The sequence below is a fragment of the Schistocerca americana genome, chromosome 1, assembly GCF_021461395.2.
Source record: "Schistocerca americana isolate TAMUIC-IGC-003095 chromosome 1, iqSchAmer2.1, whole genome shotgun sequence".
Taxonomy (NCBI): Eukaryota; Metazoa; Arthropoda; class Insecta; order Orthoptera; family Acrididae; genus Schistocerca; species Schistocerca americana.
The window spans coordinates 375,189,746-375,207,937 of NC_060119.1; the positions used below are offsets into that span (position 1 = coordinate 375,189,746).

Here is an 18,192-nt window from a genome sequence, read left to right on the forward strand (position 1 = left end):
GAAATGTGTGGCGCATGAGGAGCTGCTCGACCATTCTACCACGCTCCTTTAAATTGCCAATGTACAGTCATTATGCTATGTGGCCTGTTGGTAGCAATTCGGAACTCACATTTTTAACCCTTCTGCTGATTTTATGCGACTTTTTGCAACTACCCTCTGCAATACTCGACGATCCCTGTCCGTCAGTAAAGGAAGCTAGCCTGGTCGAGGATTATCTGTAGCTGTTCCTCGCGTTTCCACTTCACAGTCACATCACCAACAGTTAACTTGGGCAGCTTTATGAGGACTGAAATATTCCCGATGAATTGTTACGGAGGTGGCACGCAACGTCTAGTACACATTCGAAGTCCTAATCGGCCCATTCTGCTATTACTGATTCTTTACAGACAACAGAATACCTCCCGCTTCCTTTCCCACTGGCTGATGCGCATCTCGTGACATCTAGGAGTCAGTTCCGCACTCCGTAGGCGTGTCTTCATACTTCTGATCGGACAGTGTATCCTTAAAAAACTATTCTTTTTTTTTTTTTTGCTTTGAATATTTGTAATCAAATACCAGTGTGTCTGACGGTGTTATTAATAAGTTGTGTACACTGTAAGATAGAACTAAACTAAACTCCGTCCGAACAGGCCTTGGAAGGCCCAACGGTACTGACCGGCCGCCGTGTCATCCTCTGCCTTCAGGCGTCACTGGATGCCGATATCTACATCTACATCTACATCCATACTCCGCAAGCCACCTGACGGTGTGTGGCGGAGGGTACCTTGAGTACCTCTATCGGTTCTCCCATCTATTCCATTCTCGTATTGTTCGTGGAAAGAAGGATTGTCGGTATGCCTCTGTGTGGGCTCTAATCTCTCTGATTTTATCCTCATGGTCTCTTCGCGAGATATACGTAGGAGGGAGCAATATACTGCTTGACTCTTCGGTGAAGGTATGTTCTCGAAACTTTGACAAAAGCCCGTACCGAGCTACTGAGCGTCTCTCCTGCAGAGTCTTCCACTGGAGTTTATCTATCATCTCCGTAACGCTTTCGCGATTACTAAATGATCCTGTAACGAAGCGTGCTGCTCTCCGTTGGATCTTCTCTATATCTTCTATCAACCCTATCTGGTACGGATCCCACACTGCTGAGCAGTATTCAAGCAGTGGGCTAACAAGCGTACTGTAACCTACTTCCTTTGTTTTCGGATTGCATTTCCTTAGGATTCTTCCAATGAATCTCAGTCTGGCATCTGCTTTACCGACGATCAACATTATATGATCATTCCATTTTAAATCACTTCTAATGTCTACTCCCAGATAATTTGTGGAATTAACTGCTTCCAGTTGCTGACCTGCTATTTTGTAGCTAAATGATAAAGGATCTATCTTTCTGTGTATTCGCAGCACATTACACTTGTCTACATTGAGATTCAATTGCCATTCCCTGCACCATGCGTCAATTCGCTGCAGATCCTCCTGCATTTCAATACAATTTTCCATTGTTACAACCTCTCGATACACACAGCATCATCCGCAAAAAGCCTCAGTGAACTTCCGACGTCATCCACAAGGTCATTTATGTATATTGTGAATAGCAACGGTCCTATGACACTCCCCTGCGGCACACCTGAAATCACTCTTACTTCGGAAGACTTCTCTCCATTGAGAATGACATGCTGCGTCCTGTTATCTAGGAACTCCTCAATCCAATCACACAATTGGTCTGATAGTCCATATGCTCTTACCTTGTTCATTAAACGACTGTGGGGAACTGTATCGAACGCCTTGCGGAACTCAAGAAACACGGCATCTACCTGTGAACCCGTATCTATGGCCCTCTGAGTCTCGTGGACGAATAGCGCTAGCTGGGTTTCACATGACCGTCTTTTTCGAAACCCATGCTGATTCCTACAGAGTAGATTTCTAGTCTCCAGAAAAGTCATTATACTCGAACACAATACGTGTTCCAAAATTCTACAACTGATTGACGTTAGAGATATAGGTCTATAGTTCTGCACATCTGTTCGACGTCCCTTCTTGAAAACGGGGATGACCTGTGCCCTTTTCCAATCCTTTGGAACGCTACGCTCTTCTAGAAACCTACGGTACACCGCTGCAAGAAGGGGGGCAAGTTCCTTCGCGTACTCTGTGTAAAATTGAACTGGTATCCCATCAGGTCCAGAGGCCTTTCCTCTTTTGAGCGATTTTAATTGTTTCTCTATCCCTCTGTCGTCTATTTCGATATCTACCATTTTCTCATCTGTGCGACAATCTAGAGAAGGAACTACAGTGCAATCTTCCTCTGTGAAACAACTTTGGAAAAAGACATTTAGTATTTCGGCCTTTAGTCTGTCATCCTCTGTTTCAGTACCATTTTGGTCACAGAGTGTCTGGACATTTTGTTTTGATCCACCTACCGCTTTGACATAAGACCAAAATTTCTTAGGATTTTCTGCCAAGTCAGTACATAGAACTTTACTTTCGAATTCATTGAACACCTCTCGCATAGCCCTCATCACACTACATTTCGCTTCATGTAATTTTTGTTTGTCTGCAAGGCTTTGGCTATGTTTATGTTTGCTGTGAAGTTCCCTTTGCTTCCGCAGCAGTTTTCTAACTCGGTTGTTGTACCACGGTGGCTCTTTTCCATCTCTTACGATCTTGCTTGGCACATACTCATCTAACGCATTATGTACGACGGTTTTGAACTTTGTCCACTGATCCTCAACACTATCTGTACTTGAGACAAAACTTTTGTGTTGAGCCAACAGGTACTCTGAAATCTGCTTTTTGTCACTTTTTCTAAACAGAAAAATCTTCCTACCCTTTTTAATATTCCTATTTACGGCTAAAATCATCGATGCCGTAACCGCTTTATGATCGCTGATTCCCTGTTCTGCGTTAACTTTTTCAAATAGTTCGGGTCTGTTTGTCACCAGAAGGTCTAATATGTTATCGCCACGAGTCGGTTCTCTGTTTAACTGCTCAAGGTAGTTTTCAGATAAAGCACTTAAAAAAATTTCACTGGATTCTTTGTCCCTGCCACCCATTATGAACGTCTGAGTCTCCCAGTCTATATCCGGCAAATTAAAATCTCCACCCAGAACTATAACATGGTGGGGAAATCTACTCGAAATATTTTCCAAATTATCCTTCAGGTGCTCAGCCACAACAGCTGCTGAGCCAGGGGGCCTATAGAGACATCCAATTACCATGTCTGAGCCTGCTTTAACCGTGACCTTCACCCAAATCATTTCACATTTCGGATCTCCGTCAATTTCCTTCGATACTATTGCACTTCTTATCGCTATAAACAAGCCTCCCCCTTCACTGTCCAGCCTGTCTCTGCGGTATACATTCCAATCTGAGTTTAGGATTTCATTACTATTTACATCTGGTTTCAGCCAACTTTCTGTTTCTAGTACTATATGGACGTTGTGACCGTTTATTAATGAGAGCAGTTCTGGGACCTTTCTGTAGACGCTCCTGCAGTTTACTATTAGCACATTAATATTGTTATTCCCTGTTGCATTTTGCCTACTCCTACCTTGCTGCGTCTCAGGAGGCGTCTTGTCGGGCCTAGGGAGGGGATTCTCTAACCTAAAAAACCTCCATGTGCACTCCACACGTACTCCGCTACCCTTGTAGCCGCTTCCGACGTGTAGTGCACGCCTGACCTATTCAAGGGGACCCTACATTTCTCCACCCGATAGCGGAGGTCGAGAAATTTGCACCCCAGATCTCCGCAGAATCGTCTGAGCCTCTGGTTTAAGCCTTCCACTCAGCTCCAAACCAGAGGACCGCGATCGGTTCTGGGAACGATACTACAAATAGTTAGCTCTGATTTCACCCCGCGAGCGAGGCTTTCCGCCTTCACCAATTCCGCCAACCGCCTGTACGAACTGATGATGACCTCTGAACCCAGACGGCAGGAGTCATTGGTGCCGACATGAGCAACAATTTGCAGTCGGGTGCACCCAGTGCTCTCTATCGCCGCCGGCAGAGCCTCCTCCACATCTCGGATGAGACCCCCTGGCAAGCAGACAGAGTGAACACTGGCCTTCTTCCCCGACCTTCCCGCTATTTCCCTAAGGAGCTCCATCACCCGCCTAACGTTGGAGCTCCCAATAACTAATAAACCCCTCCCCCCGTGTGCCTGCTCGGACATTGCTGAAGGAGCAGCCACATGTCCACTCACAGGCAGAGCGGGCGATGCCACACGGCCAGCCTCCACATTGACCCTCCTCCTCGTGCGCCGCGAACGCCGCTGAACCCGCCACTCCCCTTGGGGAGAGGGTGGCCCAACCGCGCCCAGTACACGCGAAGATGTCTCGACAGCAGGGACAGTGGGTGAAGCATGTAACACCTGGGGTGTACCTTGCGACGCACCAGACTCCCCACTGCCGCTACACTCCGAGGCAGCAGCCTGAAGACGGCTGACCGCGGCCATCAACACGCTCAGCTGTTCGCGAAGAGTGGCCAGCTCCTCCTGCGTCCGTACACAGCAGTCACACATCCTGTCCATCCTAAGGAATCAATTTACTGAAGAGAGTTAATCAACCTTTAACTAGACTGCTAATTCACTAAAGGCGGCTGTTTATTAACTAAACTGTGGTTGCTAGGCACTTCTTGTAGAAAACAATGAAAATAGCACTACCTGTCTCTGGACTGTATTGAAAACAAACACTAGCACTACTGGCACTATGGCTGACTAAAGGGACTATCTGACTGTATTCAAAACAAACACGAAATCTATGGAACACTACTAATAGCACCCGACAATTAAAGCTTCCTAAAAGCAAGTACACACGCAAGAAGAAGTGTCAAGTAAGAAAAATACAGTTAATACTTAAATTAAGGTAGCTCGCTGCACAGCAGACGTGAAGCAGACGGCAGTTACGACGACACTCGTGATCAGCACACCGCACTCCTGGCAGTATGTCGGTTTACGAGACCGGAGCCGCCACTTCTCAATCAAGTAGCTCTTCAGTTTGCCTCACAAGGGCTGAGCGCACTGCACTTGCCAACAGCGCTCGGCAGACTGGATGGTCACCCATCCAAATGCTAGCCCAGCCAGACAGCGCTTAACTTCGGTTATCTGACGGGAACCGGTGTTACCACTGCGGTAAGGCCGTTGGCACTGTAAGATAGAACTGATGAAAATAATTTATTTCACAAAATGCCTTTACAGGCCTTCGACATAGTGATTTCCCTAAATCACTCCAGGCAAATGCCGGGATGGTTCCTCTGAAAGGGCACGGCCGACTTCCTTCGCCATCCTTCCCTAATCCGATGAGACCGATGACCACGCTGTCTGGTCTCCTTCCCCAAAACAACCAACCAACCTTCGACATATTCTCTATTCTTGCTTATTATAGCTTCCCGACGTTTTGGAAGCATCTGCATTCCGTGTTGGACCCCTTCATTGTTGAGCTGTCTGATTACTCAGGTCACCTCGCTGGAAGCTTTGTCAGTTGTATCAAAAAGTTTTCCACGGACTTGTTCGGTCAGTTTAGGAAACAAATTAAAGTCTGGTGGCCTTATATCAGGACTGCGTGGTGCGTGGGGAGTATTTCTCATCCACATTTGTCGAGCGTTTCTCTCTCTCACTGGTAGGGCACTGTGCGCTAGTGCATTATCGCTCAAAGTAAGGACACCAGATGCAAGCATGTAAGGTTTTCTTTGACGAATTTTCGCGTGAAAACCATTTTACAGAAACAGCCTGTGTGTAGTATGCATCTCTCACAGACCTCCCCTGGAGCACTCTATTCGTAGCGATGACTCCATTCTTGTCAAACGGAAAGATCGTCATCATTTTCACGTTTGATTGGTATCGGCGGATTTTTTTCGGTCGTGAAAAGTGTGGACTTTTCGATTGTGACCTTTGAGAGTGCGGTTCTGCCTCAAATTCTCGTCTCCAGCTTTCATAAAAAGCAAAAATCCTTTCCAGAAACTGTTCTTCTTATCGATAACGCTGAAACAACTCTTCAGCGATTATTTTGAGAGCTGTTTTATGCTCTCCACTCTGGTCATGCGGAATCTGTCTGGCAGCAATTTACTCATCGTTAACTTTTCAGTTACGATTCTGTAAACTGTAGTGACAGATATTCTCGCCTAATATGCAATACCCTCACATGTTTTTCGTCAATCCTCTCCTTAAAATGTCATTAACAACAACCTGACAGGTGTAGTCTGTTGTATTTGATGGCCTTCCACTTCTTGGGTTGTCCTCAAGGCTTACCTGGCCCTCACGGAAACGAGCAAACGACAGTGATCCTGGGCTACAACGTACTGCTCTATTCCATAACACCTCCCTCAAACGGGTTGTAAACTTCCTTTGGGTTTTTTTCAACTTCGGGACTAGACTTTGATTTAGGACCGCTGGTCACTAAGTTTAATCCGACCTGCCTCGGTTTCAGCTACAATTTTAAAACTGAAGTACTCACGACACAGCCACGCGAACCACCAAAACATATACGACCGTCACACCTAAAGTTCCACTCACAGCTAACATAAATTTCAACTTGACTATGCCACCGTAACGGTCGCGCATGCATAGTGTGCAGGATTTGCCATTTTAATAGCACGGCTTACCACAATCGCGGAGCATTGGTATTCTGTTTATGTATATACAGTGTGATCCATTCTACGTGACCGAGCAAATATCTCACGAAATAAACGTCAAACGAAAAACTACAAAGAACGAAACTCGTCTAGCTTGAAGGGGGAAACCAGATGGCGCTATGGTTGGCCCGCTAGATGGCGCTGCCATAGGTAAAACCGATATCAACTGCGTTTTTTTTTAAATAGGAACCCCCATTTTTTTATTACATATTCGTGTAGTACATAAAGAAATATGAATGTTTTAGCTGCACCACTTTTTTCGCTTTGTGACAGATGGCACTGTAATAATCACAAACGTATAAGTACGTGGTGTCACGTAACATTCCGCCAGTGCGGACGGTATTTTCTTCGTGATACATTACCCGTGTTAAAATGGACCGTTTACCAATTGCGGAAAAAGGTCGATATCGTGTTGATGTATGGCTATTATAATCAAAATGCCCAATGGGCGTGTGCTATGTATGCTGCTCGGTATCCTGGACGACATCATCCAAGTGTCCGCACCGTTCGCCGGATAGTTACGTTATTTAAGGAAACAGGAAGTGTTCAGCCACATGTAAAACGTCAACCACGACCTGCAACAAATGATGATGCCCAAGTAGATGTTTTAGCTGCTGTCGCAGGTAATCCGCACATCAGCAGCAGACAAATTGCGCGAGAATCGGGAATCTCAAAAAATTTCTATGCACCAGGAATTGCATGGCGACGACTTTGAACGTCGTGTACAGTTCTGCCATTGGGCACAAGAGAAATTACGGGACGATGACAAATTTTTTGCACGCGTTCTATTTAGCGACGAAGCGTCATTCACCAACAGCGGCAACGTAAACCGGTATAATATGCATTATTGGGCAACGGAAAATCCACGATGGCTGCGAAAAGTGGAACATCAGCGACCTTGGCGGGTTAATATATGGTGCGGCATTATGGGAGGAAGGATAATTGGCCCCCATTTTATCGACGGCAATCTAAATGGTGCAATGTATGCTGATTTACTACGTAATGTTCTACCGATGTTACTACAAGATGTTTCACTGCATGACAGAATGGCGATGTACTTCCAACATGATGGATGTCCGGCACATAGCTCGGGTGCAGTTGAAGCGGTATTGAATAGCATATTTCATGACAGGTACGTTCGTCGTCGAAGCACCATGGCCCGCACGTTCTTTCTGTGGGGAAAGTTGAAGGATATTTGCTATCGTGATCCACCGACAACGCCTGTCAACATGCGTCAGCGCATTGTCAATGCATGTGCGAAGATTACGGAAGGTGAACTACTCGCTGTTGAGAGGAATATCGTTACACGCATTGCCAAATGCATTGAGATTGACGGACATCATTTTGAGCATTTATTGCATTAATGTGGTATTTACAGGTAATCACGCTGTAACAGCATGCGTTTTCAGAAATGATAAGTTCACAAAGGTACATGTATCACATTGGAACAACCGAAATAAAATGTTCAAACGTATCTACGTCCTGTATTTTAATTTGAAAAACCTACCTGTTACCAACTGTTCGTCTAAAATTGTGAGCCATATGTTTGTGACCATTACAGCGCCATCTATCACAAAGCGAAAAAAGTGGTCCACCCAAAACATTCATATTTCTTTACGTACTACACGAATATGTAATAAAAAATGGGGTTCCTATTTTAAAAAACGCAGTTGATATCCGTTTGACCTATGGCAGCGCCATCTAGCGGGCGAACCATAGCGGCATCTGGTTTCCCCCTTCAAGCTAGACGAATTTCGTTCTTTGTAGTTTTTTCGTTTGATGCTTATTTCGTGAGATATTTGGTCCGGTCAGTATCAATGGACCACCCTGTATATTAAGAGAAAAGTGTAATTGTTTCTACCAAGTCATCCCGTCTAGGTACAATTATTTTCATTGGCTTTCAGATTTAAGGCACCGTTGTAGAAGCGAACTCTTGAAAGCGAAGTCGTGTTGGCAACAGTCCATTGTGTGAAGCGGTCCGGTTTCATACAACCGGCTCATTGTGCTGCACGTCCCTGGCACGTTCGGGCAGCGCTATACCGTTGCCACCCGCTTGACAGCCTTCGGCGGGGTCGAGTAATGGAGAAAGCGTGCTGTGCTAGGAGGCTGTGTGGCGGTCAGCCTACGCACACGTGCGTAGGCTGACCGCCACGCAGCGGCACCCACGTGGCTGCAAAGACGAGGCCGTCAAAGGTAGGGACTGCGCGCCTGCGCCGCACACACGAGAGCCGCTTCACTTGGCCACCTCAGCTTCTAGCGAGGAGCTACTCGCTGTTACAACCCCCACCGCACAGGTAACAGGGTGAGGATCCGTGCGAAGACTTCTGTTAAGGAGGAAACTGATCCTGAGGAACACGCTTGGAGTAATCTAGAACGTCTTTATATTGGCCTTCGCACTACAGATCAGTTATTTCTAGATGCATATCAGCGCGTATCTGGCACTGGAAGCTTTTTAGCTTCCTGATTTTTTTTTTTTACCATCATGACTGACGCTCCGTCAGTAGATATATCAACTAACTATCTTTCAACCCACTGCTTCGCTCGCGTCGACTATGTAGTCTGCAAAGATTTCTTTTTTCTTTAATCGAATTTTCATGTTGTTCACAAACTGCAACATCTTCCATACTTTTCACTCTAATTAACGCCGTAGAAGCACGATCTTTTCCAAATGTACTTCTTACCAAAAAGAGATTCTGGTAGCTGGAGGCGGAGGTCTTCTGGTAATTCTGCCTTTTGAGTTCTCTTGGTTATATTTCCATACAAACTTACGTCCCTTAACACTCTCTTCTTTAGAAGTCCAATACCAATTTTCGTAGATTCAGCTTCAGAAATGTTTTAATATAACTAAATAAGTTCATTCAAATTTTCATCCTGTCAAAAACCACTGAACCTACCTGTTTTTTAATTTGTAACTGAGAAGCCAAATTCAAGTTTTCATAGATTTAGCATGAAATATTTTCATAAAACATTTCAATCTCCTAATTTATCCTCGTAAGGGTTGAATTTCCTAAACCACTGAAAAACAATTTTTAGCTATTTCTGTCTGAGAACTCAAACACCAATTTTCAGAGATGTAGCTTTATTTATTTTCAAAGAAAACCTTCATCCACTATTTCACACCCATAGGCGATAAATTCCCAAAAATGCTCAAACACCTATTTCTTTATTTCTGACCAAATACGAGGTGCGCAGTTCTAGATTCAAAACAGCCTTAAGAGCGACATATTCCCAAAAATACCTTTCATCCGCTATTTGAGCACCTTAAGGGTGGATTTCAAAAAACTTTCCTGCTAAAAATGTCACATCCAGCTGTCTGTCTGTGATATCTGCACTTTCACAAAGCGCTAAACTCTTTACAAAGATTTTGCAAGCAGGCTCAGAACGCCAGCCCCTGTGGCCGAGCGGTTCTAGGCGCTTCAGTCCGGAACCGCGCTGCTGCTACGGTCGCAGGTTCGAATACTGCCTCGGGCATTGATGTGTGTGATGTCCTTAGGTTAGTTAGGTTTAAGTAGTTCTAAGTTTAGGGGACTTATGACCTCAGATGTTAAGTCCCACTGTGCTTAAAGCCATTTGAGCCATTTTTGGATCTGAACATCGTCTGCCACAGCCTGTGATAATGCGCGATTGTCATGTTTGATAACGATACTACGCGAAATTATTCTACCTCTAATGGTCTCGTCCGCGGCTCATGGTCCAGTGGCAAGCGTTGCTACGTCTAGATCACGGGGGTCCCAGGTTCGATTCCCGGCCTGGTTGAGGATTTTCTTTACCCGGGGATTGGGTATTTGTGGTGCCCTCATCATTCCATCATCATTCGTGAAAGTGGCTAGATTGGACTGTGTACAGATTGGGAACTTGTACGGGCGCTGTTGACCGCGCAGTTTAACGCCCAACAAGCCAAACATCGTCATTATCATCATCATCTATTGGTCGTAAATGTTATTTTGTAGCTACCAACTATTTTTTTATTAAGTCAGCATTCTTCAAATCGTACAAGATCTTTGCTATAGTAGAGCCATTTGTAGCTCATCCTAACGGTACAATCATTTCATTTCTCTTTCTCTTCTTCAGAGAGCTTCCTTTGACGTTTACAGTTTCTTGTATACGCTCTGTTCTTCACATTTTTCGTTTCTGGGTTTGTAAATAACCTTATTAAGAGCATTCAGTGTCTTTTGCTACACTAAACATTTTGCCTGCGCCTCTTTTTGTGGAATAAGATTCCTCGTACTGCCGATTCAAATCCGAAGATATTGTCGGTGTTACAAAATGCTAACTCGCCATTGCTGCTGTTAGATGGCACCGCTGTCAAAATACCCTCCCCTATTTCACAGCTGGAGCTCCTCGCCTGTTATCGCGACCACAAAGTGCGAGCGAGCATTGTCCTCTCTCTCCACCTTGCCGCCACTGCACTGCTCGTGAGCAAGAGCGTGTGTGTGTGTGCCCAGGCTCAAAAACTCTGCCATACAGACATGTTTTAAAAGGATTCACCAATTGTACAAGACTATATGTTCTACATGAATGAAAAAGAAACGTGAGGAAACTTTTAACTTACGCAAAGGACTATAAACTTTTTCACAAGCTGCGACATAGTGGCGGGTAGAACAGTGATCCAGAAAGTGTACAATAAATTTCTTTTATTTCCGTCTATGATCACAAAATTGTTAGGTCCGTAGACTGCCGGTTTCGGTCAGCGATGACCGTCTTCAGATCTCGGTACTGATTTCCTGTTTCAGATTACAGAGCCCGACATTGCACTAGTTTCGCAAGCTGCGACATGGCTTACAACAGAGTCAAAAGGCTGTGTAAAATGTAGCATCAAATCAGTACAGAGATCTGAAGCAGGTCATCAATGACCGAAACCGATATACTAAGGACATATTAATTTTGTGGTCATAGACGTAAATAAAACAGATCTCTGATAAACTTTTTATTTTGCACAAAAAGAAATTCAATTATACTACGCTACACCTTTTTTTTTCATGCCCATACAACCTTGGGGTACTTTTTACAAATATGTTTACTATCAAAATTTTCATTTACCTTTCGTAAATGTATAGGCACACGCCAATGGACGCACGACATATATCCCGGTCTGGAGTTCCTGCATAAACTGCTGCTGCTATACGGCGTTGCAGCTCACACAATGTTGTTGGGAGAGGAGGCACATAGACGGATTCTTCCATAATCCTCTACACAAAAATCTTACATACCTTGAGATCAGGTGACCTAGAAGGCCAAAAGTGCAGTGCGAGATCCATAAATCCCTTGCACTGAAGCAGGTACGTTGTTGCAGTCTCGAGAATAATCACGCCGGACAGGTGTTACTGACTTGCGCCTGTTGAAACGAAGAACGCAAAAAGCGTTTTGTTGTTATGTCATAGCGTTCGACCTAGCTAACAGCAGTAGGTGGTCCTCTAACGACGTCAAGGTAGAATTTAATTAAAATTCACCCCCAAATTTCTATCATCACTCTTGAAGAAGGAATAGTCTTGTCAAATTTAGCCTCAGTTACACAATATCGGCGATTGGTGCACAAACGCTATCCCACCATTACTCTACTACGCAAACATTTGGGAAACACTCGTCTGCTATAAGTCCATACCGGGGGTCCACTGGGGCCACTGGGGGTCGAACCGCACAGTGACCCTTGGTTTGGTGTGTGGGGACGGTGGGGTGGGTGGACTGCTGTGGCCTGTTGTGGGGTTGTGAACCACTGAGAACTACGGCGGGTCGAAGCTTCTCCATCTTTCTAGGTCCCCGGTTCAATACACAATACACACACAATACTACTAAGACGCTACACCATTTCTGGGCAATGTTATATGCTATTCGTCCAGCTAGTCAGCTTCAGTCATCACTAAATGCTATCATCAGTTTCTCCACAACCGTACCACGGAGCAAAGAAGTGATAATGCACTAGACAGGTTCGAAGAAACTTCATTCATCCAGCTATATTTAGGTTCCCAGAATTGCTTAAGACAAATACTAGGATGTTCCACTGACAAAGACACAGTCCATTTTCTTCTCCATCACTTGAAAAGCTGAAGTCGTTCACAGACTCTAATGACCTGTCGACAATCGGTAACTAATCGGCAGTGTTTTACGTTGTAGAGCTAATGATAGCTTCTGCATACACTACCTCTATACGACTTTGTGTTACCATTATACAGCGTGTTCCACATTTCCCATTACAAACTTCCAGCGTTTCCAGAGCAGACTTACTTGATAATATATTGATAAGGAACCCAAGACTGGAAATGTATCTTTTGCGTGTAAAATAATTTTGAAGATCGAGTTGCTGTCAAATCTTCCGCTTCACCCCCCCCCCCCCCCCCCCCCACACACACACACACAGGGGAGACGATGAGCTCTGACCTACGTGCTGTGCAACAAACAGCCCTTGCCGTGGACAATGCTTCGAGTACTCATCACTGGACTCTCTCCTACGTGACTAAGGACGCCCTCTTCAAAGTCGAGAATACGATGCTTCCGTGAAGCACTACGCATGAAAGTATACGTACAGTCTAACGCCAAGATCGTATAATATTTCTTTATTTTCAACAACCTATTTATACAGACTTTGGTGTCATCTTCATGCGAAGCTGTCATATGAGTGTATAAAATGTAGCACATAATACAAAGGTTTGTCAAAAACAAAACATTTATCGCCGAAAAGAACCCTGTGCACATGGCCATGGTCATATATGTAGATGGCTATTACGTCGTAAATGGAACGTGTCAAGCTAACGCCAACAGATGTGTAATTGTGTATTTTATTGTAGGCGGTATATTGCGATTTTTATGACGTAACAATCATCTGTGAGAGCGATATATACGGACCTGGCCATGCGCACAAGGTGTTTTTTGATTGGCAGTGTTTTATTTTTGACAAAACACTGCATAGTGTGCTACATTTTAGCCAATAATATCACCACTTGACATGATATTCCAGCTCACAATGAACACGTTTTGTAACTAAAAGTTTTGAAGACCTGAAGATGACAGAAAAGTCTGTCGAACCTGGTTGTTGAAAATAAAGTCATATTTATACGATCTTGGCCTCCGAAAGATTTTTATCAACTAAAACAGATCGCTCCTTCTGATTTCTCAACATTAGAAAATTCGTTGAGAAAGTATATGTCATCCCATCGGATCCCACATATGGTCTGCAGGTTATGAACCACGGTACCGGGCAGTTCAGTTAACGATCTGTACTCTCTTCAGTGTGTTGGTGTTGTGAACTGCAGTGTGGGATGCAATATGCAATATGCTCTCTGGTGACCTGGTCATGAAGTGTTTGTCAACAGGGTTTACCACTCTGGCCATTTACTGGTCAGACCTCAACCTCCCTTCAGCATTTACCAAATCAGTCCTGTTGTTTCATCCAACAGCTCCGCACACCATGATCCCAGCAGTTGGGGAGGTATGGATCTCGAGCTTCGCTGCTTCCTGTGAGCTTTCACTATGTCGTCTAGGAACGCGTTGGTACGATCTGTCCGCCGCAAACAGTAGCGACACTCATCACTGAACACCACAGATCGTCTGTGGTGTTAGCAGTAAGCTAAGACCTCAACCCAGCTACGAGTAAACTGTTCGCGACAGTTCGTGGTGACGTTGTTCCTTAATCTCTTCCCGGATATCAGCTGTTGACATCCGTTACATGTTACGGCCAGCCTACAAACCCTTTGATCTTCTCGTGGTGTACTTCGTTTGGAAGGAACTGTGCCTCCTCTTCTTGCCAGACCATCCCGTCATCACTCCTTCATTGCGTTATAGCCAACTGCTTGTCTAATCTGTTGGTATGATGCTCTCGTGTCCCTCATGCCTATCATTCATCGTTTCTGAAAGTCTGGAACATGCCAATGAACTTGCACATGCTCTTCCCCGCAGCATGTTTTGTTACGATATCTACGTGTAAAGTTTAAGTAACATTACATACACTCAACAGTCATTATATATTCAGGCAATTCTTTATCTGCACGAATAGATTTTTTTTCTGTACGCAGCATAAGCTCTTATAAGGAAAGAATTTTAATCAACTTATCCAAAGGCATGAAATTATTGGAGTACCAGTCTGGTAGCGTTTGGTGAAGGTGTTCTTGATGTAACACTTCTATATTCGTCAGTGATGTTAGACTTTCGAGTTGTTCACCTGTTAGTATCAGTCAGGTAGAACAAAGGTTTACCTCCGTTTTGCACTATTTCAGTAAAAAGCCGGCCGTGTGAAAAATGCCTAACAACATGTTAGAGAAATCTAAAACTGGTCGAAATTTGTTGTCTTCGATTTCAGTATTGGAATACTTTGTAGGCTGCAGTATTTTGCAGACAGTAACTGCAACAACAAAAATTATTATTATACACGATTAAGAACAATATTTTACTGTATACCTGTTATCATTTGCCAAAGCTCTTTATTCAGGGCATCTTTCTTGCACATATCGCGATGTTTTATATTTTAGTCGATAATTTATTTCCAAGAACGTCATTATCTGCTGCATTTCTGTCTGTCAAGTAGTTTCCATTCAAAAATTCACAACAAACGTTCATTCCAGTTCAGCAATTTTATTTCAGTCCTATCTATGGTTGTTACTTTTGTCCTCTTTCTAGATCTTACTTCATCATTATCTTTTTTCTCGATTCCTGATTTTCTGGTGCTCTTTCGGAAATGATCCATTTCCGAAGCTATCAGTCCTCTTTTGTTGTCAGCATTTACAAATCCATGGGTCTGATCCATCGTCATACATCGTCAAGCAAAATACAGGGTTCGAGGGATATAAATGCAGATCAAGTGATGATTGAGGACAGTGAACTCAACAACATTACATTAGTATTTACTTCATTTGCAGACTAATAATTGTACATAGTTATTACGAGTAGTGTGTTTTTAGGTTGATTCGTACCTCCAAGTAACTGTGGCATGTGCAAGCTTTTAAAGTTTATTTTCCACTTAGCAGCAGGTCGTGTACCGAAGTGTGGATGCGTGGAGGAAAAAAGATAATCTATACTGACAGGCGTAGTTACGACTGTGCGTAAAACATCAGCCAGTAAGTTAAGTGACGTGTTTGCGTGAAGACTGTTAGATGCAAAGGAAGAAGAGCATACACACTCAAGTTGGTACATATTAATGTACCAATGATCACAATATATGTTCCTACATAACAAACATCCTGCATATCATAATACTTTGCCCGTTCTGTCTGATGGCCCGCAGTGAAAATCAAATTGACTTTCACGGATGAAAATGAAAAATTTAATTTTTGGAAACTATCTCGAAGTTGCAGGTTCTTAAGTTAGTCATAAAAAAGATTAAACAGATACAAACAGAATGTATGACATTATACTATACGACTCACTTCTTTTCATGCTGTGATCTCTAATGCTCTTTTACTTAAATATTACATTTGCATATCTATGACAGACGTTGGTTTAAATTTTGTAATCAAGTTGAAAGTATGATGTCTAAAATTATCTTTAAAAGTGAAAGTATCTAACCAAAATTGTTTCCTTTTTAATTAGTGAAAGTATCAAAGATAAAATTTGTCCAAAATAATTACTCAGCAAACATGCATCTGACTGCGTCTGCGAACTTGTTTCGTGCATTCCTCCATTTTGCCAGTAATGAAACATCTATTTGACTCAGCAATCAAGTTTAAGAGAATAATGCCGTTTGTGCAATGGCAATGGTACTGAGAAATAACTTTTGGCCCTTGTGTTTACTTAATGAAATTATATCTTGACTTAAATAATGCCAGTTGTGCAATGGCATAAAATTAGTTATTTGAAATAACTTTGCCCTGATAAATTTAGTTACACCAAAATCGATTTCAAACCATGAACTGCACATATATATTGCATAGATGCCTCATTTTCTTTACGTTCTTACATTTGGTGGTTAACTTTACTTCACTACTCATTTTTATATTCGGTACAAGCAAAGGATGTGGATTATAATTCAGGCTGTTAGATTTAAACACAATGTTGATATATATTGTTAAAAATTTAAGTCATATACAAAAACTACCATTTCCAACATTTTTGTAGCACGAATCACTCTTACAAAAAATTTTACAAAACGCTTACTGCGTCAAAACTTGGACATACAAATCCTAGCTCTGAACATTATCTAACAAAAACCATTTTGAAACCATTTTACAGTTTCTCCCATTAACGTGCTAAATTTTGCTCAGTGTACAACCTGAAAACAGAGTAGCGCAAATCCTACCTTAAAGCTGTCACCACACGTCTGCTTCCTCCGGACACCTAGCTGCGACGACCGAGTTTTTTACCGCGCGCGCCCGGCTCTCTTAACCATCAAAGATCCTCCTACTCAAAGATATTATACTCATTCCACCTTTCAGTTGGCAACTATCGACTTTATTTTCTGGATCTACCCTGATCAGACCTTAGCACATACCTTTCAAAGTCAAATTACTTCTTTAATTATGTGATTTACTTCTTAAGTATACATTATCATAATAGCACTACCTTACGTACTCTTTTCTTACTGTTGTTGGAAATATTCTTGTTCGAACAAAAAGAACGGACATAATTTTGATCCTGTAGCCAATATGAATCAAGACAGCAAGGAACTAAAGACATTAGCTACCACTGGGATTGATTTATATCAATGGCGCAAGCTGGTCCAGCAAAAATTTTCCGTTTGCCCAATTGATACAAATCAATGGCCATTGGCAGATAATATCTTCCTTTGTGTCTCGAAATGTTCAAATGTGTGTGAATTCCTAAGGGACCAAACTGCTAAGGTCATCAGTCCCTAGGCTTACACACTACTTAAACTAACTTATGCTAAGAACAACAAACACATCCATGCCCGAGGGAGGACTCGAACCTCCGACGGGAGGGGCCGTGCAGTCCGTGACATGGCGCCTCAAATCACGCGGCCACTTCGCACTGCTTTGTGTCTCGAAAACGAGTTTTATACATGCCCTTAGTTTAGCTTGGAGAGCTGTATCAATCAGTTTTTCGGACTGAGGACCAAAACAACGACAACAACCTTTTACTTATTCTGTATTACCCAATTAACTTTTGTCAGTATATGCCGCTTCACATTTCAATTTATCTACCTGTCTCATAACTGCTACGTCATTGAAGTGTGCTTCAAATCTATTGTCATTACTCATTACCAGACTGCAATTATTAAACAAAATTATCGCTGTTGACTTCTTCGTGAACGAATATTAAAGAGCAGTGTTTCCTGTGATGTACGAGGGTAACTCAATTATTATCTTCAATTTAGTTTTTTTTGTTTATTTTGGAAGTACCGCCGTTTTACGTTGATGAGGCATGCTTTGTTTATTTGTTGTTATATCTTCGCAATTTTGAAGCTGCTAGGTTACTTTCGTTATCGCTGCCGTTCTGTTAATCATAGCTGCTCCGCTGTCTATTTGCGTCAAAGAAGAGCAACGTTCAGTGATCCGTTTTTTGTGGTCGGAAGGCATATCAGGGGCCAGAATTTCATCGAAAACTTTCGGTACAGTACGAGAATAGTGTTTTGCCACAACGGAGTGTATACGAAAGGATTGGAAAATTACGAAATAGGCAAAAGTATAACGCACGATGAAG

The 18,192-nt window shown here is 43.1% G+C and overlaps 1 pseudogene; it reads right to left on the minus strand.

Annotated features, from left to right (window-relative positions):
* Window positions 1-5,006: 5,006 nt before the first annotated feature.
* Window positions 5,007-5,124, minus strand: LOC124561125 (annotated as a pseudogene).
* Window positions 5,125-18,192: the final 13,068 nt, after the last annotated feature.